Consider the following 22411-nt stretch of genomic DNA (forward strand, 5'->3'; position numbering starts at 1 on the left):
ATATTCATTGTCAAACCTGAAGGTAAGAGAGGTGGAAGCAAGTTTAGAAGGAGGACATAAAGCAAAGTCTATGTTAAATTGATTGTGTTGTAGATCAGTTGGAAAAAATTTGATGAATAGAGAAAAAGAACTACAGCTGATCCCAAGACCTATTTTGTTAGAAGTAAGGAACCTCTCAACTGTGCCGAAACCCGGGATTGAACCAGGGACCTTTAGATCTTCAGTCTAACGCTCGCCCAACTGAGCTATTTCGGCCTGCTTATAGCTGTGGTCTTCATACTTTAATTTAAACCATTTAACAAAATAGATGCAGGACCTGGATTTTTAACCTCATATGGTAGAGATATGTTTTAAGGAGTCCAGTATCATTCCCCAGTTAACTGGTGCAATGGGTAAATAGCATTTTTGGAAACCAGGTTAGGTAGTTGTTTTTTTAACTCTGAATGGACTAGCACTATATTACCCAGATATATTTGGCATGAGTAGGTAAGCAATGTCATCTGACTACTGACATCTGTGTTCAAGGGGAAGTGGAATGTGATGCAGACAAGAGTTTACTTTACAAAAAAGGACGAAATGGAAAACATTCATAGTCAAACCTGAAGGCAAGATAGGTGGAAGAAAGTTTAAAAGGAGGACAGAAAGCAAAGTCTATGTTGAATTGATCATTTTGTAGATCAGTTGATAAAAATGTTGATAGAGAAAAAAGTACTATAGCTGATTCCAAGACCTATTTTGTTAGAAGCAAGGAACCTCTCAACTGTGCCGAAACCCGGGATTGAACCAGGGACCTTTAGATCTTCAGTCTAACGCTCTCCCAACTGAGCTATTTCGGCCTTCTGATAGCTGGGGTCTTCATACTTTAATTTGAACCATTTAACAAAATAGATGCAGGACCTGGATTTTTAACCTCATATGGTAGAGATATGTTTTAAGGAGTCCTGTATCATTCCCCAGTTAACTGGTGCAATGGGTAAAAAGCATTTTTGGGATCCAGGTTAGGTAGTTGTTTTTTTAACTCTGAATGGACTAGCACTATATTACCTAGATATATTTGGCATGAGTAGGTAAGCAATGTCATCTGACTACTGACATCTGTGTTCAAGGGGAAGTGGAATGTGATGCAGACAAGAGTTTACTTTACAAAAAAGGACGAAATGGGAAACATTCATTGTCAAACCTGAAGGCAAGATAGGTGGAAGAAAGTTTAAAAGGAGGACAGAAAGCAAAGTCTATGTTGAATTGATCATTTTGTAGATCAGTTGATAAAAATGTTGATAGAGAAAAAAGTACTACAGCTGATTCCAAGACCTATTTTGTTAGAAGCAAGGAACCTCTCAACTGTGCCGAAAGCCGGGATTGAACCAGGGACCTTTAGATCTTCAGTCTAACGCTCTCCCAACTGAGCTATTGCGGCCTGCTTATAGCTGTGGTCTTCATACTTTAATTTAAACCATTCAACAAAATAGATGCAGGACCTGGATTTTTAACCTCATATGGTAGAGATATGTTTTAAGGAGTCCTGTATCATTCCGCAATTAACTGGTGCAATGGGCAAATAGCAGTTTTGGGATCCAGGTTAGGTAGTTGTTTTTTTAACTCTGAATGGACTAGCACTATATTACCCAGATATATTTGGCATGAGTAGGTAAGCAATGTCATCTGACTACTGACATCTGTATTCAAGGGGAGGTGGAAGGTAATGCAGACAAGAGTTTACTTAACAAAAAAGCATGAAATGGGAAATATTCATTGTCAAACCTGAAGGTAAGAGAGGTGGAAGCAAGTTTAGAAGGAGGACATAAAGCAAAGTCTATGTTAAATTGATTGTGTTGTAGATCAGTTGGAAAAAATTTGATGAATAGAGAAAAAGTACTACAGCTGATTCCAAGACCTATTTTGTTAGAAGCAAGGAACCTCTCAACTGTGCCGAAACCCGGGATTGAACAAGGGACCTTTAGATCTTCAGTCTAACGCTCTCCCAACTGAGCTATTTCCGCCTTCTGATAGCTGGGGTCTTCATACTTTAATTTGAACCATGTAACAAAATAGATGCAGGACCTGGATTTTTAACCTCATATGGTAGAGATATGTTTTAAGGAGTCCTGTATCATTCCCCAGTTAACTGGTGCAATGGGTAAATAACATTTTTGGGATCCAGGTTAGGTAGTTGTTTTTTTAACTCTGAATGGACTAGCACTATATTACCTAGATATATTTGGCATGAGTAGGTAAGCAATGTCATCTGACTACTGACATCTGTATTCAAGGGGAGGTGGAAGGTAATGCAGACAAGAGTTTACTTTACAAAAAAGCATGAAATGGGAAATATTCATTGTCAAACCTGAAGGTAAGAGAGGTGGAAGCAAGTTTAGAAGGAGGACATAAAGCAAAGTCTATGTTGAATTGATCATTTTGTAGATCAGTTGATAGAGAAAAAAGTACTACAGCTGATTCCAAGACCTATTTTGCTAGAAGCAAGGAACCTCACAACTGTGCCGAAACCCGGGATTGAACCAGGGACCTTTAGATCTTCAGTCTAACGCTCTCCCAACTGAGCTATTGCGGCCTGCTTATAGCTGTGGTCTTCATACTTTAATTTAAACCATTTAACAAAATAGATGCAGGACCTGGATTTTTAACCTCATATGGTAGAGATATGTTTTAAGGAGTCATGTATCATTCCGCAATTAACTGGTGCAATGGGCAAATAGCATTTTTGGGATCCAGGTTAGGTAGTTGTTTTTTTAACTCTGAATGGACTAGCACTATATTACCCAGATATATATGGCATGAGTAGGTAAGCAATGTCATCTGACTACTGACATCTGTGTTCAAGGGGAAGTGGAAGGTAATGCAGACAAGAGTTTACTTTACAAAAAAGCATGAAATGGGAAATATTCATTGTCAAACCTGAAGGTAAGAGAGGTGGAAGCAAGTTTAGAAGGAGGACATAAAGCAAAGTCTATGTTAAATTGATTGTGTTGTAGATCAGTTGGAAAAAATTTGATGAATAGAGAAAAAGTATACAGCTGATTCCAAGACCTATTTTGTTAGAAGCAAGGAACCTCTCAACTGTGCCAAAACCCGGGATTGAACCAGGGACCTTTAGATCTTCAGTCTAACGCTCTCCCAACTGAGCTATTGCGGCCTGCTTATAGCTGTGGTCTTCATACTTTAATTTAAACCATTTAACAAAATAGATGCAGGACCTGGATTTTTCACCTCATATGGTAGAGATATGTTTTAAGGAGTCCTGTATCATTCCGCAATTAACTGGTGCAATGGGCAAATAGCAGTTTTGGGATCCAGGTTAGGTAGTTGTTTTTTTAACTCTGAATGGACTAGCACTATATTACCCAGATATATTTGGCATGAGTAGGTAAGCAATGTCATCTGACTACTGACATCTGTGTTCAAGGGGAAGTGGAAGGTAATGCAGACAAGAGTTTACTTTACAAAAAAGCATGAAATGGGAAATATTCATTGTCAAACCTGAAGGTAAGAGAGGTGGAAGCAAGTTTAGAAGGAGGACATAAAGCAAAGTCTATGTTAAATTGATTGTGTTGTAGATCAGTTGGAAAAAATTTGAGGAATAGAGAAAAAGAACTACAGCTGATCCCTAGACCTATTTTGTTAGAAGCAAGGAACCTCTCAACTGTGCCGAAACCCGGGATTGAACCAGGGACCTTTAGATCTTCAGTCTAACGCTCGGCCAACTGAGCTATTTTGGCCTTCTGATAGCTGGGGTCTTCATACTTTAATTTGAACCATTTAACAAAATAGATGCAGGACCTGGATTTTTAACCTCATATGGTAGAGATATGTTTTAAGGAGTCCTGTATCATTCCCCAGTTAACTGGTGCAATGGGTATATAGCATTTTTGGGATCCAGGTTAGGTAGTTGTTTTTTTAACTCTGAATGGACTAGCACTATGTTACCCAGATATATTTGGCAGGAGTAGGTAAGCAATGTCATCTGACTACTGACATCTGTGTTCAAGGGGAAGTGGAATGTGATGCAGACAAGAGTTTACTTTACAAAAAAGGACGAAATGGAAAACATTCATAGTCAAACCTGAAGGCAAGATAGGTGGAAGAAAGTTTAAAAGGAGGACAGAAAGCAAAGTCTATGTTGAATTGATCATTTTGTAGATCAGTTGATAAAAATGTTGATAGAGAAAAAAGTACTACAGCTGATTCCAAGACCTATTTTGTTAGAAGCAAGGAACCTCTCAACTGTGCCGAAACCCAGGATTGAACCAGGGACCTTTAGTCTAACGCTCTCCCAGCTTAGCTATTTTGGCAGCTTATAGCTGTGGTCTTCATACTTTAATTTAAACCATTTAACAAAATAGATGCAGGACCTGGATTTTTAACCTCATATGGTGAGATATGTTTTAAGGAGTCCTGTATCATTCCGCAATTAACTGGTGCAATGGGTAAATAGCATTTTTGGGATCCAGGTTAGGTAGTTGTTTTTTTAACTCTGAATGGACTAGCACTATGTTACCCAGATATATTTGGCATGAGTAGGTGAGCAATGTCATCTGACTACTGACATCTATGTTCAAGGGGAAGTGGAAGGTAATGCAGACAAGAGTTTACTTTACAAAAAAGCATGAAATGGGAAATATTCATTGTCAAACCTGAAGGTAAGAGAGGTGGAAGCAAGTTTAGAAGGAGGACATAAATCAAAGTCTATGGTAAATTGATTGTGTTGTAGATCAGTTGGAAAAAATTTGATGAATAGAGAAAAAGTACTACAGCTGATTCCAAGACCTATTTTGTTAGAAGCAAGGAACCTCTCAACTGTGCCGAAACCCGGGATTGAACCAGGGACCTTTAGATCCTCAGTCTAACGCTCTCCCAACTGAGCTATTGCGGCCTGCTTATAGCTGTGGTCTTCATACTTTAATTTAAACCATTTAACAAAATAGATGCAGGACCTGGATTTTTAACCTCATATGGTAGAGATATGTTTTAAGGAGTCATGTATCATTCCGCAATTAACTGGTGCAATGGGCAAATAGCACTTTTGGGATCCAGGTTAGGTAGTTGTTTTTTTAACTCTGAATGGACTAGCACTATATTACCCAGATATATATGGCATGAGTAGGTAAGCAATGTCATCTGACTACTGACATCTGTGTTCAAGGGGAAGTGGAAGGTAATGCAGACAAGAGTTTACTTTACAAAAAAGCATGAAATGGGAAATATTCATTGTCAAACCTGAAGGTAAGAGAGGTGGAAGCAAGTTTAGAAGGAGGACATAAAGCAAAGTCTATGTTAAATTGATTGTGTTGTAGATCAGTTGGAAAAAATTTGATGAATAGAGAAAAAGTATACAGCTGATTCCAAGACCTATTTTGTTAGAAGCAAGGAACCTCTCAACTGTGCCGAAACCCGGGATTGAACCAGGGACCTTCAGATCTTCAGTCTAACGCTCTCCCAACTGAGCTATTTTGGCCTGCTTATAGCTGTGGTCTTCATACTTTAATTTAAACCATTTAACAAAATAGATGCAGGACCTGGATTTTTAACCTCACATGGTAGAGATATGTTTTAAGGAGTCCTGTATCATTCCGCAATTAACTGGTGCAATGGGTAAATAGCATTTTTTGGATCCAGGTTAGGTAGTTGTTTTTTTAACTCTGAATGGACTAGCACTATATTACCCAGATATATTTGGCATGAGTAGGTAAGCAATGTCATCTGACTACTGACATCTGTGTTCAAGGGGAAGTGGAAGGTAATGCAGACAAGAGTTTACTTTACAAAAAAGCATGAAATGGGAAATATTCATTGTCAAACCTGAAGGTAAGAGAGGTGGAAGCAAGTTTAGAAGGAGGACATAAAGCAAAGTCTATGTTAAATTGATTGTGTTGTAGATCAGTTGGAAAAACTTTGATGAATAGAGAAAAAGTACTACAGCTGATTCCAAGACCTATTTTGTTAGAAGCAAGGAACCTCTCAACTGTGCCGAAACCCGGGATTGAACCAGGGACCTTTAGATCTTCAGTCTAACGCTCTCCCAACTGAGCTATTTTTGCCTTCTGATAGCTGGGGTCTTCATACTTTAATTTGAACCATTTAACAAAATAGATGCCGGACCTGGATTTTTAACCTCATATGGTAGAGATATGTTTTAAGGAGTCCTGTATCATTCCCCAGTTAACTGGTGCAATGGGTAAATAGCATTTTTGGGATCCAGGTTAGGTAGTTGTGTTTTTAACTCTGAAGGGACTAGCACTATATTACCTAGATATATTTGGCATGAGTAGGTAAGCAATGTCATCTGACTACTGACATCTGTGTTCAAGGGGAAGTGGAATGTGATGCAGACAAGAGTTTTCTTTACAAAAAAGGACGAAATGGGAAACATTCATTGTCAAACCTGAAGGCAAGATAGGTGGAAGAAAGTTTAAAAGGAGGACAGAAAGCAAAGTCTATGTTGAATTGATCATTTTGTAGATAAGTTGATAAAAATGTTGATAGAGAAAAAAGTACTACAGCTGATTCCAAGACCTATTTTGTTAGAAGCAAGGAACCTCTCAACTGTGCCGAAACCCGGGATTGAACCAGGGACCTTTAGATCTTCAGTCTAACGCTCTCCCAACTGAGCTATTGCGGCCTGCTTATAGCTGTGGTCTTCATACTTTAATTTAAACCATTTAACAAAATAGATGCAGGACCTGGATTTTTCACCTCATATGGTAGAGATATGTTTTAAGGAGTCCTGTATCATTCCGCAATTAACTGGTGCAATGGGCAAATAGCAGTTTTGGGATCCAGGTTAGGTAGTTGTTGTTTTAACTCTGAATGGACTAGCACTATATTACCCAGATATATTTGGCATGAGTAGGTAAGCAATGTCATCTGACTACTGACATCTGTGTTCAAGGGGAAGTGGAAGGTAATGCAGACAAGAGTTTACTTTACAAAAAAGCATGAAATGGGAAATATTCATTGTCAAACCTGAAGGTAAGAGAGGTGGAAGCAAGTTTAGAAGGAGGACATAAAGCAAAGTCTATGTTAAATTGATTGTGTTGTAGATCAGTTGGAAAAAATTTGAGGAATAGAGAAAAAGAACTACAGCTGATCCCTAGACCTATTTTGTTAGAAGCAAGGAACCTCTCAACTGTGCCGAAACCCGGGATTGAACCAGGGACCTTTAGATCTTCAGTCTAACGCTCGGCCAACTGAGCTATTTCGGCCTTCTGATAGCTGGGGTCTTCATACTTTAATTTGAACCATTTAACAAAATAGATGCAGGACCTGGATTTTTAACCTCATATGGTAGAGATATGTTTTAAGGAGTCCTGTATCATTCCCCAGTTAACTGGTGCAATGGGTAAATAGCATTTTTGGGATCCAGGTTAGGTAGTTGTTTTTTTAACTCTGAATGGACTAGCACTATATTACCCAGATATATTTGGCATGAGTAGGTAAGCAATGTCATCTGACTACTGACATCTGTGTTCAAGGGGAAGTGGAATGTGATGCAGACAAGAGTTTACTTTACAAAAAAGGACGAAATGGAAAACATTCATAGTCAAACCTGAAGGCAAGATAGGTGGAAGAAAGTTTAAAAGGAGGACAGAAAGCAAAGTCTATGTTGAATTGATCATTTTATAGATCAGTTGATAAAAATGTTGATAGAGAAAAAAGTACTACAGCTGATTCCAAGACCTATTTTGTTAGAAGCAAGGAACCTCTCAACTGTGCCGAAACCCAGGATTGAACCAGGGACCTTTAGTCTAACGCTCTCCCAGCTTAGCTATTTTGGCCTGCTTATAGCTGTGGTCTTCATACTTTAATTTAAACCATTTAACAAAATAGATGCAGGACCTGGATTTTTAACCTCATATGGTGAGATATGTTTTAAGGAGTCCTGTATCATTCCGCAATTAACTGGTGCAATGGGTAAATAGCATTTTTGGGATCCAGGTTAGGTAGTTGTTTTTTTAACTCTGAGTGGACTAGCACTATGTTATCCAGATATATTTGGCATGAGTAGGTAAGCAATGTCATCTGACTACTGACATCTATGTTCAAGGGGAAGTGGAAGGTTATGCAGACAAGAGTTTACTTTACAAAAAAGCATGAAATGGGAAATATTCATTGTCAAACCTGAAGGTAAGAGAGGTGGAAGCAAGTTTAGAAGGAGGACATAAAGCAAAGTCTATGTTAAATTGATTGTGTTGTAGATCAGTTGGAAAAAATTTGAGGAATAGAGAAAAAGAACTACAGCTGATCCCTAGACCTATTTTGTTAGAAGCAAGGAACCTCTCAACTGTGCCGAAACCCGGGATTGAACCAGGGACCTTTAGATCTTCAGTCTAACGCTCGGCCAACTGAGCTATTTCGGCCTTCTGATAGCTGGGGTCTTCATACTTTAATTTGAACCATTTAACAAAATAGATGCAGGACCTGGATTTTTAACCTCATATGGTAGAGATATGTTTTAAGGAGTCCTGTATCATTCCCCAGTTAACTGGTGCAATGGGTATATAGCATTTTTGGGATCCAGGTTAGGTAGTTGTTTTTTTAACTCTGAATGGACTAGCACTATGTTACCCAGATATATTTGGCATGAGTAGGTAAGCAATGTCATCTGACTACTGACATCTGTGTTCAAGGGGAAGTGGAATGTGATGCTGACAAGAGTTTACTTTACAAAAAAGGACGAAATGGAAAACATTCATAGTCAAACCTGAAGGCAAGATAGGTGGAAGAAAGTTTAAAAGGAGGACAGAAAGCAAAGTCTATGTTGAATTGATCATTTTGTAGATCAGTTGATAAAAATGTTGATAGAGAAAAAAGTACTACAGCTGATTCCAAGACCTATTTTGTTAGAAGCAAGGAACCTCTCAACTGTGCCGAAACCCAGGATTGAACCAGGGACCTTTAGTCTAACGCTCTCCCAGCTTAGCTATTTTGGCCTGCTTATAGCTGTGGTCTTCATACTTTAATTTAAACCATTTAACAAAATAGATGCAGGACCTGGATTTTTAACCTCATATGGTGAGATATGTTTTAAGGAGTCCTGTATCATTCCGCAATTAACTGGTGCAATGGGTAAATAGCATTTTTGGGATCCAGGTTAGGTAGTTGTTTTTTTAACTCTGAATGGACTAGCACTATGTTACCCAGATATATTTGGCATGAGTAGGTAAGCAATGTCATCTGACTACTGACATCTATGTTCAAGGGGAAGTGGAAGGTAATGCAGACAAGAGTTTACTTTACAAAAAAGCATGAAATGGGAAATATTCATTGTCAAACCTGAAGGTAAGAGAGGTGGAAGCAAGTTTAGAAGGAGGACATAAATCAAAGTCTATGTTAAATTGATTGTGTTGTAGATCAGTTGGAAAAAATTTGATGAATAGAGAAAAAGTACTACAGCTGATTCCAAGACCTATTTTGTTAGAAGCAAGGAACCTCTCAACTGTGCCAAAACCCGGGATTGAATCTGGGACCTTTGGATCTTCAGTCTAACGCTCTCCCAACTGAGCTATTTCGGCCTGCTTATAGCTGTGGTCTTCATACTTTAATTTAAACCATTTAACAAAATAGATGCAGGACCTGGATTTTTAACCTCATATGGTAGAGATATGTTTTAAGGAGTCCTGTATCATTCCCCAGTTAACTGGTGCAATGGGTAAATAGCATTTTTGGGATCCAGGTTAGGTAGTTGTTTTTTTAACTCGAAATGGACTAGCACTATATTACCTAGATATATTTGGCATGAGTAGGTAAGCAATGTCATCTGACTACTGACATCTGTGTTCAAGGGGAAGTGGAATGTGATGCAGACAAGAGTTTACTTTACAAAAAAGGACGAAATGGGAAACATTCATTGTCAAACCTGAAGGCAAGATAGGTGGAAGAAAGTTTAAAAGGAGGACAGAAAGCAAAGTCTATGTTGAATTGATCATTTTGTAGATCAGTTGATAAAAATGTTGATAGAGAAAAAAGTACTACAGCTGATTCCAAGACCTATTTTGTTAGAAGCAAGGAACCTCTCAACTGTGCCGAAACCCAGGATTGAACCAGGGACCTTTAGATCTTCAGTCTAACGCTCTCCCAACTGAGCTATTGCAGCCTGCTTATAGCTGTGGTCTTCATACTTTAATTTAAACCATTTAACAAAATAGATGCAGGACCTGGATTTTTAACCTCATATGGTAGAGATATGTTTTAAGGAGTCCTGTATCATTCCGCAATTAACTGGTGCAATGGGCAAATAGCAGTTTTGGGATCCAGGTTAGGTAGTTGTTTTTTTAACTCTGAATGGACTAGCACTATATTACCCAGATATATTTGGCATGAGTAGGTAAGCAATGTCATCTGACTACTGACATCTGTATTCAAGGGGAGGTGGAAGGTAATGCAGACAAGAGTTTACTTTACAAAAAAGCATGAAATGGGAAATATTCATTGTCAAACCTGAAGGTAAGAGAGGTGGAAGCAAGTTTAGAAGGAGGACATAAAGCAAAGTCTATGTTAAATTGATTGTGTTGTAGATCAGTTGGAAAAAATTTGATGAATAGAGAAAAAGTACTACAGCTGATTCCAAGACCTATTTTGTTAGAAGCAAGGAACCTCTCAACTGTGCCGAAACCCAGGATTGAACCAGGGACCTTTAGATCTTCAGTCTAACGCTCTCCCAACTGAGCTATTGCGGCCTGCTTATAGCTGTGGTCTTCATACTTTAATTTAAACCATTTAACAAAATAGATGCAGGACCTGGATTTTTAACCTCATATGGTAGAGATATGTTTTAAGGAGTCCTGTATCATTCCGCAATTAACTGGTGCAATGGGTAAATAACATTTTTTGGATCCAGGTTAGGTAGTTGTTTTTTTAACTCTGAATGGACTAGCACTATATTACCCAGATATATTTGGCATGAGTAGGTAAGCAATGTCATCTGACTACTGACATCTGTGTTCAAGGGGAAGTGGAATGTGATGCAGACAAGAGTTTACTTTACAAAAAAGGACGAAATGGGAAACATTCATTGTCAAACCTGAAGGCAAGATAGGTGGAAGAAAGTTTAAAAGGAGGACAGAAAGCAAAGTCTATGTTGAATTGATCATTTTGTAGATCAGTTGATAAAAATGTTGATAGAGAAAAAAGTACTACAGCTGATTCCAAGACCTATTTTGTTAGAAGCAAGGAACTTCTCAACTGTGCCGAAACCCAGGATGGAACCAGGGACCTTTAGATCTTCAGTCTAACGCTCTCCCAACTGAGCTATTTCGGCCTTCTGATAGCTGAGGTCTTCATACTTTAATTTGAACCATTTAACAAAATAGATGCAGGACCTGGATTTTTAACCTCATATGGTAGAGATATGTTTTAAGGAGTCCTGTATCATTCCCCAGTTAACTGGTGCAATGGGTAAATAGCATTTTTGGGATCCAGGTTAGGTAGTTGTTTTTTTAACTCTGAATGGACTAGCACTATATTACCTAGATATATTTGGCATGAGTAGGTAAGCAATGTCATCTGACTACTGACATCTGTGTTCAAGGGGAAGTGGAAGGTAATGCAGACAAGAGTTTACTTTACAAAAAAGCATGAAATGGGAAATATTCATTTTCAAACCTGAAGGTAAGAGAGGTGGAAGCAAGTTTAGAAGGAGGATATAAAGCAAAGTCTATGTTAAATTGATTGTGTTGTAGATCAGTTGGAAAAAATTTGATGAATAGAGAAAAAGTACTACAGCTGATTCCAAAACCTATTTTGTTAGAAGCAAGGAACCTCTCAACTGTGCCGAAACCTGGGATTGAACCAGGGACCTTTAGATCTTCAGTCTAACGCTCTCCCAACTGAGCTATTTCAGCCTTCTGATAGCTGGGGTCTTCATACTTTGATTTGAACCATTTAACAAAATAGATGCAGGACCTGGATTTTTAACCTCATATGGTAGAGATATGTTTGGAGGAGTCCTGTATCATTCCCCAGTTAACTGGTGCAATCGGTAAATAGCATTTTTGGGATCCAGGTTAGGTAGTTGTTTTTTTAACTCTGAATGGACTAGCACTATATTACCTAGATATATTTGGCATGAGTAGGTAAGCAATGTCATCTGACTACTGACATCTATGTTCAAGGGGAAGTGGAAGGTAATGCAGACAAGAGTTTACTTTACAAAAAAGCATGAAATGGGAAATATTCATTGTCAAACCTGAAGGTAAGAGAGGTGGAAGCAAGTTTAGAAGGAGGACATAAATCAAAGTCTATGTTAAATTGATTGTGTTGTAGATCAGTTGGAAAAAATTTGATGAATAGAGAAAAAGTACTACAGCTGATTCCAAGACCTATTTTGTTAGAAGCAAGGAACCTCTCAACTGTGCCAAAACCCGGGATTGAATCTGGGACCTTTGGATCTTCAGTCTAACGCTCTCCCAACTGAGCTATTTCGGCCTGCTTATAGCTGTGGTCTTCATACTTTAATTTAAACCATTTAACAAAATAGATGCAGGACCTGGATTTTTAACCTCATATGGTAGAGATATGTTTTAAGGAGTCCTGTATCATTCCCCAGTTAACTGGTGCAATGGGTAAATAGCATTTTTGGGATCCAGGTTAGGTAGTTGTTTTTTTAACTCGAAATGGACTAGCACTATATTACCTAGATATATTTGGCATGAGTAGGTAAGCAATGTCATCTGACTACTGACATCTGTGTTCAAGGGGAAGTGGAATGTGATGCAGACAAGAGTTTACTTTACAAAAAAGGACGAAATGGGAAACATTCATTGTCAAACCTGAAGGCAAGATAGGTGGAAGAAAGTTTAAAAGGAGGACAGAAAGCAAAGTCTATGTTGAATTGATCATTTTGTAGATCAGTTGATAAAAATGTTGATAGAGAAAAAAGTACTACAGCTGATTCCAAGACCTATTTTGTTAGAAGCAAGGAACCTCTCAACTGTGCCGAAACCCAGGATTGAACCAGGGACCTTTAGATCTTCAGTCTAACGCTCTCCCAACTGAGCTATTGCAGCCTGCTTATAGCTGTGGTCTTCATACTTTAATTTAAACCATTTAACAAAATAGATGCAGGACCTGGATTTTTAACCTCATATGGTAGAGATATGTTTTAAGGAGTCCTGTATCATTCCGCAATTAACTGGTGCAATGGGCAAATAGCAGTTTTGGGATCCAGGTTAGGTAGTTGTTTTTTTAACTCTGAATGGACTAGCACTATATTACCCAGATATATTTGGCATGAGTAGGTAAGCAATGTCATCTGACTACTGACATCTGTATTCAAGGGGAGGTGGAAGGTAATGCAGACAAGAGTTTACTTTACAAAAAAGCATGAAATGGGAAATATTCATTGTCAAACCTGAAGGTAAGAGAGGTGGAAGCAAGTTTAGAAGGAGGACATAAAGCAAAGTCTATGTTAAATTGATTGTGTTGTAGATCAGTTGGAAAAAATTTGATGAATAGAGAAAAAGTACTACAGCTGATTCCAAGACCTATTTTGTTAGAAGCAAGGAACCTCTCAACTGTGCCGAAACCCAGGATTGAACCAGGGACCTTTAGATCTTCAGTCTAACGCTCTCCCAACTGAGCTATTGCGGCCTGCTTATAGCTGTGGTCTTCATACTTTAATTTAAACCATTTAACAAAATAGATGCAGGACCTGGATTTTTAACCTCATATGGTAGAGATATGTTTTAAGGAGTCCTGTATCATTCCGCAATTAACTGGTGCAATGGGTAAATAACATTTTTTGGATCCAGGTTAGGTAGTTGTTTTTTTAACTCTGAATGGACTAGCACTATATTACCCAGATATATTTGGCATGAGTAGGTAAGCAATGTCATCTGACTACTGACATCTGTGTTCAAGGGGAAGTGGAATGTGATGCAGACAAGAGTTTACTTTACAAAAAAGGACGAAATGGGAAACATTCATTGTCAAACCTGAAGGCAAGATAGGTGGAAGAAAGTTTAAAAGGAGGACAGAAAGCAAAGTCTATGTTGAATTGATCATTTTGTAGATCAGTTGATAAAAATGTTGATAGAGAAAAAAGTACTACAGCTGATTCCAAGACCTATTTTGTTAGAAGCAAGGAACTTCTCAACTGTGCCGAAACCCAGGATGGAACCAGGGACCTTTAGATCTTCAGTCTAACGCTCTCCCAACTGAGCTATTTCGGCCTTCTGATAGCTGAGGTCTTCATACTTTAATTTGAACCATTTAACAAAATAGATGCAGGACCTGGATTTTTAACCTCATATGGTAGAGATATGTTTTAAGGAGTCCTGTATCATTCCCCAGTTAACTGGTGCAATGGGTAAATAGCATTTTTGGGATCCAGGTTAGGTAGTTGTTTTTTTAACTCTGAATGGACTAGCACTATATTACCTAGATATATTTGGCATGAGTAGGTAAGCAATGTCATCTGACTACTGACATCTGTGTTCAAGGGGAAGTGGAAGGTAATGCAGACAAGAGTTTACTTTACAAAAAAGCATGAAATGGGAAATATTCATTTTCAAACCTGAAGGTAAGAGAGGTGGAAGCAAGTTTAGAAGGAGGATATAAAGCAAAGTCTATGTTAAATTGATTGTGTTGTAGATCAGTTGGAAAAAATTTGATGAATAGAGAAAAAGTACTACAGCTGATTCCAAAACCTATTTTGTTAGAAGCAAGGAACCTCTCAACTGTGCCGAAACCTGGGATTGAACCAGGGACCTTTAGATCTTCAGTCTAACGCTCTCCCAACTGAGCTATTTCAGCCTTCTGATAGCTGGGGTCTTCATACTTTAATTTGAACCATTTAACAAAATAGATGCAGGACCTGGATTTTTAACCTCATATGGTAGAGATATGTTTGGAGGAGTCCTGTATCATTCCCCAGTTAACTGGTGCAATCGGTAAATAGCATTTTTGGGATCCAGGTTAGGTAGTTGTTTTTTTTAACTCTGAATGGACTAGCACTATATTACCTAGATATATTTGGCATGAGTAGGTAAGCAATGTCATCTGACTACTGACATCTGTGTTCAAGGGGAAGTGGAATGTGATGCAGACAAGAGTTTACTTTACAAAAAAGGACGAAATGGGAAACATTCATTGTCAAACCTGAAGGCAAGATAGGTGGAAGAAAGTTTAAAAGGAGGACAGAAAGCAAAGTCTATGTTGAATTGATCATTTTGTAGATCAGTTGATAAAAATGTTAATAGAGAAAAAAGTACTACAGCTGGTTCCAAGACATATTTTGTTAGAAGCAAGGAACCTCTCAACTGTGCAGAAACCCAGGATTGAACCAGGGACCTTTAGATCTTCAGTCTAACGCTCTCCCAACTGAGCTATTGCAGCCTGCTTATAGCTGTGGTCTTCATACTTTAATTTAAACCATTTAACAAAATAGATGCAGGACCTGGATTTTTACCCTCATATGGTAGAGATATGTTTTAAGGAGTCCTGTATCATTCCGCAATTAACTGGTGCAATGGGCAAATAGCATTCTTGGGATCCAGGTTAGGTAGTTGTTTTTTTAACTCTGAATGGACTAGCACTATATTACCCAGATATATTTGGCATGAGTAGGTAAGCAATGTCATCTGACTACTGACATCTGTGTTCAAGGGGAAGTGGAAGGTAATGCAGACAAGAGTTTACTTTACAAAAAAGCATGAAATGGGAAATATTAATTGTCAAACCTGAAGGTAAGAGAGGTGGAAGCAAGTTTAGAAGGAGGACATAAAGCAAAGTCTATGTTAAATTGATTGTGTTGTAGATCAGTTGGAAAAAATTTGATGAATAGAGAAAAAGTACTACAGCTGATTCCAAGACCTATTTTGTTAGAAGCAAGGAACCTCTCAACTGTGCCGAAACCCGGGATTGAACCAGGGACCTTTAGATCTTCAGTCTGACGCACTCCCAACTGAGCTATTTCGGCCTGCTTATAGCTGTGGTCTTCATACTTTAATTTAAACCATTTAACAAAATAGATGCAGGACCTGGATTTTTAACCTCATATGGTAGAGATATGTTTTAAGGAGTCCTGTATCATTCCGCAATTAACTGGTGCAATGGGTAAATAGCATTTTTTGGATTAAGGTTAGGTAGTTGTTTTTTTAACTGTGAATGGACTAGCACTATATTACCCAGATATATTTGGCATGAGTAGGTAAGCAATATCATCTGACTACTGACATCTGTGTTCAAGGGGAAGTGGAAGGTAATGCAGACAAGAGTTTACTTTACAAAAAAGCATGAAATGGGAAATATTCATTGTCAAACCTGAAGGTAAGAGAGGTGGAAGCAAGTTTAGAAGGAGGACATAAAGCAAAGTCTATGTTAAATTGACTGTGTTGTAGATCAGTTGGAAAAAATTTGATGAATAGAGAAAAAGTACTACAGCTGATTCCAAGACCTATTTTGTTAGAAGCAAGGAACCTCTCAACTGTGCCGAAACCCGGGTTTGAACCAAGGACCTTTAGATCTTCAGTCTAACGCTCTCCCAACTGAGTTATTTCGGCCTTCTGATAGCTGGGGTCTTCATACTTCAATTTGAACCATTTAACAAAATAGATGCAGGACCTGGATTTTTAACCTCATATGGTAGAGATATGTTTTAAGGAGTCCTGTATCATTCCCCAGTTAACTGGTGCAATGGGTAAATAGCATTTTTGGGATCCAGGTTAGGTAGTTGTTTTTTTAACTCTGAATGGACTAGCATACACCCAGATATATTTGGCATGAGTAGGTAAGCAATGTCATCTGACTACTGACATCTGTGTTCAAGGGGAAGTGGAATGTGATGCAGACAAGAGTTTACTTTACAAAAAAGGACGAAATGGGAAACATTCATAGTCAAACCTGAAGGCAAGATAGATGGAAGAAAGTTTAAAAGGAGGACAGAAAGCAAAGTCTATGTTGAATTGATCATTTTGTGGATCAGTTGATAAAAATGTTGATAGAGAAAAAAGTACTACAGCTGATTCCAAGACTTATTTTGTGAGAAGCAAGGAACCTCTCAACAGTGCCGAAACCCAGGATTAAACCAGGGACCTTTAGATCTTCAGTCTAACGGTCTCCCAACTGAGCTATTTCTGCCTCCTGCTAGCTGTAGTCTACATACTTTGATTTGAACCATTTAACAAAATAGATGCATGACCTGGATATTTGACCTTATAGGTTAGAGATATGTTTTAAGGAGTCCTGTATCATTCTGCAGTTAACTGGTGCAATGGGTAAATACTATTTTTGGGATCCAGGTTAGGTCATTTTATTTTTACCTCCGTATGGACTAGCACTATATTACCCAGACGTATTTTGCCTGCGTAGGTAAGCAATGTCATCTGACCACTGACATCTGTGTTCAAGGGGAAGTGGAAGGTAATGCAGACCAGAGTTTACTTTACAAAAAAGCATGACATGGGAAACATTCATAGTCACACCTGAAGGCAAGAGAGTTGGAAGCAAGTCTAGAAGGAGGACAGAAAGCAAAGTCTATGTTAAATTGATTGTGTTGTAGATCAGTTAGAAAAAAATTGATGAATACAGAAAAAGGACAACATCTGATTCTAAGACCTATTTTGTTAGAGGCAAAGAACCTCTCAACAGTGCCGAAACCCGGGATTGAACCAGGGACCTTTAGATCTTCAGTCTAACACTCTCCCAACTGAGCTATTTCGGCCTGCTGATATCTGTGGTCTTCATACTTTAATTTGAACCATTTAACAAAATAGATGCATGACCTGGATTTTTAACCTCATATGGTAGTGATATGTTTTAAGGAGTCCTGTATCATTCCCCAGTTAACTGGTGCAATGGGTAAATAGCATTTTTGGGATCCAGGTTAGGTAGTTGTTTTTTTAACTCTGAATGGACTAGCACTATATTACCCAGATATATTTGGCATGAGTAGGTAAGCAATGTCATCTGACTACTGACATCTGTGTTCAAGGAGGACGAAATGGGAAACATTCATAGTCAAACCTGAAGGCAAGATAGGTGGAAGAAAGTTTAAAAGGAGGACAGAAAGCAAAGTCTATGTTGAATTGATCATTTTGTAGATCAGTTCGATAAAAATGTTGATAGAGAAAAAAGTACTACAGCTGATTCCAAGACCTATTTTGTTAGAAGCAAGGACCCTCTCAACTGTGCCGAAACCCGGGATTGAAACAGGGACCTTTAGATCTTCAGTCTAACGCTCTCCCAACTGAGCTATTTCGGCCTGCTTATAGCTGTGGTCTTCATACTTTAATTTAAACCATTTAACAAAATAGATGCAGGACCTGGATTTTTAACCTCATATGGTAGAGATATGTTTTAACGAGTCCTGTATCATTCCGCAATTAACTGGTGCAATGGGTAAATAGCATTTTTGGGATCCAGGTTAGGTAGTTGTTTTTTTAACTCTGAATGGGCTAGCACTATATTACCCAGATATATTTGGCATGAGTAGGTAAGCAATGTCATCTGACTACTGACATCTGTGTTCAAGGGGAAGGGGAAGGTAATGCAGACAAGAGTTTACTTTACAAAAAAGCATGAAATGGGAAATATTAATTGTCAAACCTGAAGGTAAGAGAGGTGGAAGCAAGTTTAGAAGGAGGACATAAAGCAAAGTCTATGTTAAATTGATTGTGTTGTAGATCAGTTGGAAAAAATTTGATGAATAGAGAAAAAGTACTACAGCTGATTCCAAGACCTATTTTGTTAGAAGCAAGGAACCTCTCAACTGTGCCGAAACCCGGGATTGAACCAGGGACCTTTAGATCTTCAGTCTGACGCTCTCCCAACTGAGCTATTTCGGCCTGCTTATAGCTGTGGTCTTCATACTTTAATTTAAACCATTTAACAAAATAGATGCAGGACCTGGATTTTTAACCTCATATGGTAGAGATATGTTTTAAGGAGTCCTGTATCATTCCGCAATTAACTGGTGCAATGGGTAAATAGCATTTTTTGGATCCAGGTTAGGTAGTTGTTTTTTTAACTGTGAATGGACTAGCACTATATTACCCAGATATATTTGGCATGAGTAGGTAAGCAATATCATCTGACTACTGACATCTGTGTTCAAGGGGAAGTGGAAGGTAATGCAGACAAGAGTTTACTTTACAAAAAAGCATGAAATGGGAAATATTCATTGTCAAACCTGAAGGTAAGAGAGGTGGAAGCAAGTTTAGAAGGAGGACATAAAGCAAAGTCTATGTTAAATTGATTGTGTTGTAGATCAGTTGGAAAAAATTTGATGAATAGAGAAAAAGTACTACAGCTGATTCCAAGACCTATTTTGTTAGAAGCAAGGAACCTCTCAACTGTGCCGAAACCCGGGATTGAACCAAGGACCTTTAGATCTTCAGTCTAACGCTCTCCCAACTGAGTTATTTCGGCCTTCTGATAGCTGGGGTCTTCATACTTCAATTTGAACCATTTAACAAAATAGATGCAGGACCTGGATTTTTAACCTCATATGGTAGAGATATGTTTTAAGGAGTCCTGTATCATTCCCCAGTTAACTGGTGCAATGGGTAAATAGCATTTTTGGGATCCAGGTTAGGTAGTTGTTTTTTTAACTCTGAATGGACTAGCATACACCCAGATATATTTGGCATGAGTAGGTAAGCAATGTCATCTGACTACTGACATCTGTGTTCAAGGGGAAGTGGAATGTGATGCAGACAAGAGTTTACTTTACAAAAAAGGACGAAATGGGAAACATTCATAGTCAAACCTGAAGGCAAGATAGGTGGAAGAAAGTTTAAAAGGAGGACAGAAAGCAAAGTCTATGTTGAATTGATCATTTTGTGGATCAGTTGATAAAAATGTTGATAGAGAAAAAAGTACTACAGCTGATTCCAAGACTTATTTTGTGAGAAGCAAGGAACCTCTCAACAGTGCCGAAACCCGGGATTAAACCAGGGACCTTTAGATCTTCAGTCTAACGGTCTCCCAACTGAGCTATTTCTGCCTCCTGCTAGCTGTAGTCTACAAACTTTGATTTGAACCATTTAACAAAATAGATGCATGACCTGGATATTTGACCTTATAGGTTAGAGATATGTTTTAAGGAGTCCTGTATCATTCTGCAGTTAACTGGTGCAATGGGTAAATACTATTTTTGGGATCCAGGTTAGGTCATTTTATTTTTACCTCCGTATGGACTAGCACTATATTACCCAGACGTATTTTGCCTGCGTAGGTAAGCAATGTCATCTGACCACTGACATCTGTGTTCAAGGGGAAGTGGAAGGTAATGCAGACCAGAGTTTACTTTACAAAAAAGCATGACATGGGAAACATTCATAGTCACACCTGAAGGCAAGAGAGTTGGAAGCAAGTCTAGAAGGAGGACAGAAAGCAAAGTCTATGTTAAATTGATTGTGTTTTAGATCAGTTAGAAAAAAATTGATGAATACAGAAAAAGGACAACAGCTGATTCTAAGACCTATTTTGTTAGAGGCAAAGAACCTCTCAACAGTGCCGAAACCCGGGATTGAACCAGGGACCTTTAGATCTTCAGTCTAACACTCTCCCAACTGAGCTATTTCGGCCTGCTGATATCTGTGGTCTTCATACTTTAATTTGAACCATTTAACAAAATAGATGCATGACCTGGATTTTTAACCTCATATGGTAGTGATATGTTTTAAGGAGTCCTGTATCATTCCCCAGTTAACTGGTGCAATGGGTAAATAGCATTTTTGGGATCCAGGTTAGGTAGTTGTTTTTTTAACTCTGAATGGACTAGCACTATATTACCCAGATATATTTGGCATGAGTAGGTAAGCAATGTCATCTGACTACTGACATCTGTGTTCAAGGAGGACGAAATGGGAAACATTCATAGTCAAACCTGAAGGCAAGATAGGTGGAAGAAAGTTTAAAAGGAGGACAGAAAGCAAAGTCTATGTTGAATTGATCATTTTGTAGATCAGTTCGATAAAAATTTTGATAGAGAAAAAAGTACTACAGCTGATTCCAAGACCTATTTTGTTAGAAGCAAGGACCCTCTCAACTGTGCCGAAACCCGGGATTGAAACAGGGACCTTTAGATCTTCAGTCTAACGCTCTCCCAACTGAGCTATTTCGGCCTGCTCATAGCTGTGGTCTTCATACTTTAATTTAAACCATTTAACAAAATAGATGCAGGACCTGGATTTTTAACCTCATATGGTAGAGATATGTTTTAACGAGTCCTGTATCATTCCGCAATTAACTGGTGCAATGGGCAAATAGCATTTTTGGGATCCAGGTTAGGTAGTTGTTTTTTTAACTCTGAATGGGCTAGCACTATATTACCCAGATATATTTGGCATGAGTAGGTAAGCAATGTCATCTGACTACTGACATCTGTGTTCAAGGGGAAGTGGAAGGTAATGCAGACAAGAGTTTACTTTACAAAAAAGCATGAAATGGGAAATATTCATTGTCAAACCTGAAGGTAAGAGAGGTGGAAGCAAGTTTAGAAGGAGGACATAAAGCAAAGTCTATGTTAAATTGATTATGTTGTAGATCAGTTGGAAACAATTTGATGAATAGAGAAAAAGTACTACAGCTGATTCCAAGACCTATTTTGTTAGAAGCAAGGAACCTCTCAACTGTGCTGAAACCCGGGATTGAACCAGGGACCTTTAGATCTTCAGTCTAAGGCTCTCCCAACTGAGCTATTTCTGCCTTCTGATATCTGGGGTCTTCATACTTTAATTTGAACCATTTAACAAAATAGATGCAGGACCTGGATTTTTAACCTCATATGGTAGAGATATGTTTTAAGGAGTCCTGTATCATTCCCCAGTTAACTGGTGCAATGGGTAAATAGCATTTTTGGGATCCAGGTTAGGTAGTTGTTTTTTTAACTCTGAATGGACTAGCACTATATTACCTAGATATATTTGGCATGAGTAGGTAAGCAATGTCATCTGACTACTGACATCTGTGTTCAAGGGGAAGTGGAATGTGATGCAGACAAGAGTTTACTTTACAAAAATGGACGAAATGGGAAACATTCATTGTCAAACCTGAAGGCAAGATAGGTGGAAGAAAGTTTAAAAGGAGGACAGAAAGCAAAGTCTATGTTGAATTGATCATTTTGTAGATCAGTTGATAAAAATGTTGATAGAGAAAAAAGTACTACAGCTGATTCCAAGACCTATTTTGTTAGAAGCAAGGAACCTCTCAACTGTGCCAAAACCCAGGATTGAACCAGGGACCTTTAGATCTTCAGTCTAACGCTCTCCCAACTGAGCTATTGCGGCCTGCTTATAGCTGTGGTCTTCATACTTTAATTTAAACCATTTAACAAAATAGATGCAGGACCTGGATTTTTAACCTCATATGGTAGAGATATGTTTTAAGGAGTCCTGTATCATTCCGCAATTAACTGGTGCAATGGGCAAATAGCATTTTTGGGATCCAGGTTAGG

General features: G+C 38.4%; 4 non-coding genes across 4 annotated transcripts; all 4 read right to left on the reverse strand.

Annotated features, from left to right (window-relative positions):
* Positions 1 to 763: 763 nt before the first annotated feature.
* TRNAF-GAA (transfer RNA phenylalanine (anticodon GAA)) lies at positions 764 to 836 on the reverse strand. The gene has a single exon. It is a non-coding gene; the product is annotated as a tRNA-Phe (tRNA).
* Positions 837 to 4815: 3979 nt separating this feature from the next.
* On the reverse strand, positions 4816 to 4888 carry TRNAL-GAG (transfer RNA leucine (anticodon GAG)). Its single transcript has one exon. It is a non-coding gene; the product is annotated as a tRNA-Leu (tRNA).
* A 12713-nt stretch (positions 4889 to 17601) lies between these two features.
* On the reverse strand, positions 17602 to 17674 carry TRNAF-GAA (transfer RNA phenylalanine (anticodon GAA)). Its single transcript has one exon. It is a non-coding gene; the product is annotated as a tRNA-Phe (tRNA).
* Positions 17675 to 20467: 2793 nt separating this feature from the next.
* On the reverse strand, positions 20468 to 20540 carry TRNAF-GAA (transfer RNA phenylalanine (anticodon GAA)). The gene has a single exon. It is a non-coding gene; the product is annotated as a tRNA-Phe (tRNA).
* Positions 20541 to 22411: the final 1871 nt, after the last annotated feature.

The sequence above is a fragment of the Lissotriton vulgaris genome, chromosome 8 (assembly GCF_964263255.1).
Source record: "Lissotriton vulgaris chromosome 8, aLisVul1.2, whole genome shotgun sequence".
Lineage (NCBI taxonomy): Eukaryota > Metazoa > Chordata > Amphibia > Caudata > Salamandridae > Lissotriton > Lissotriton vulgaris.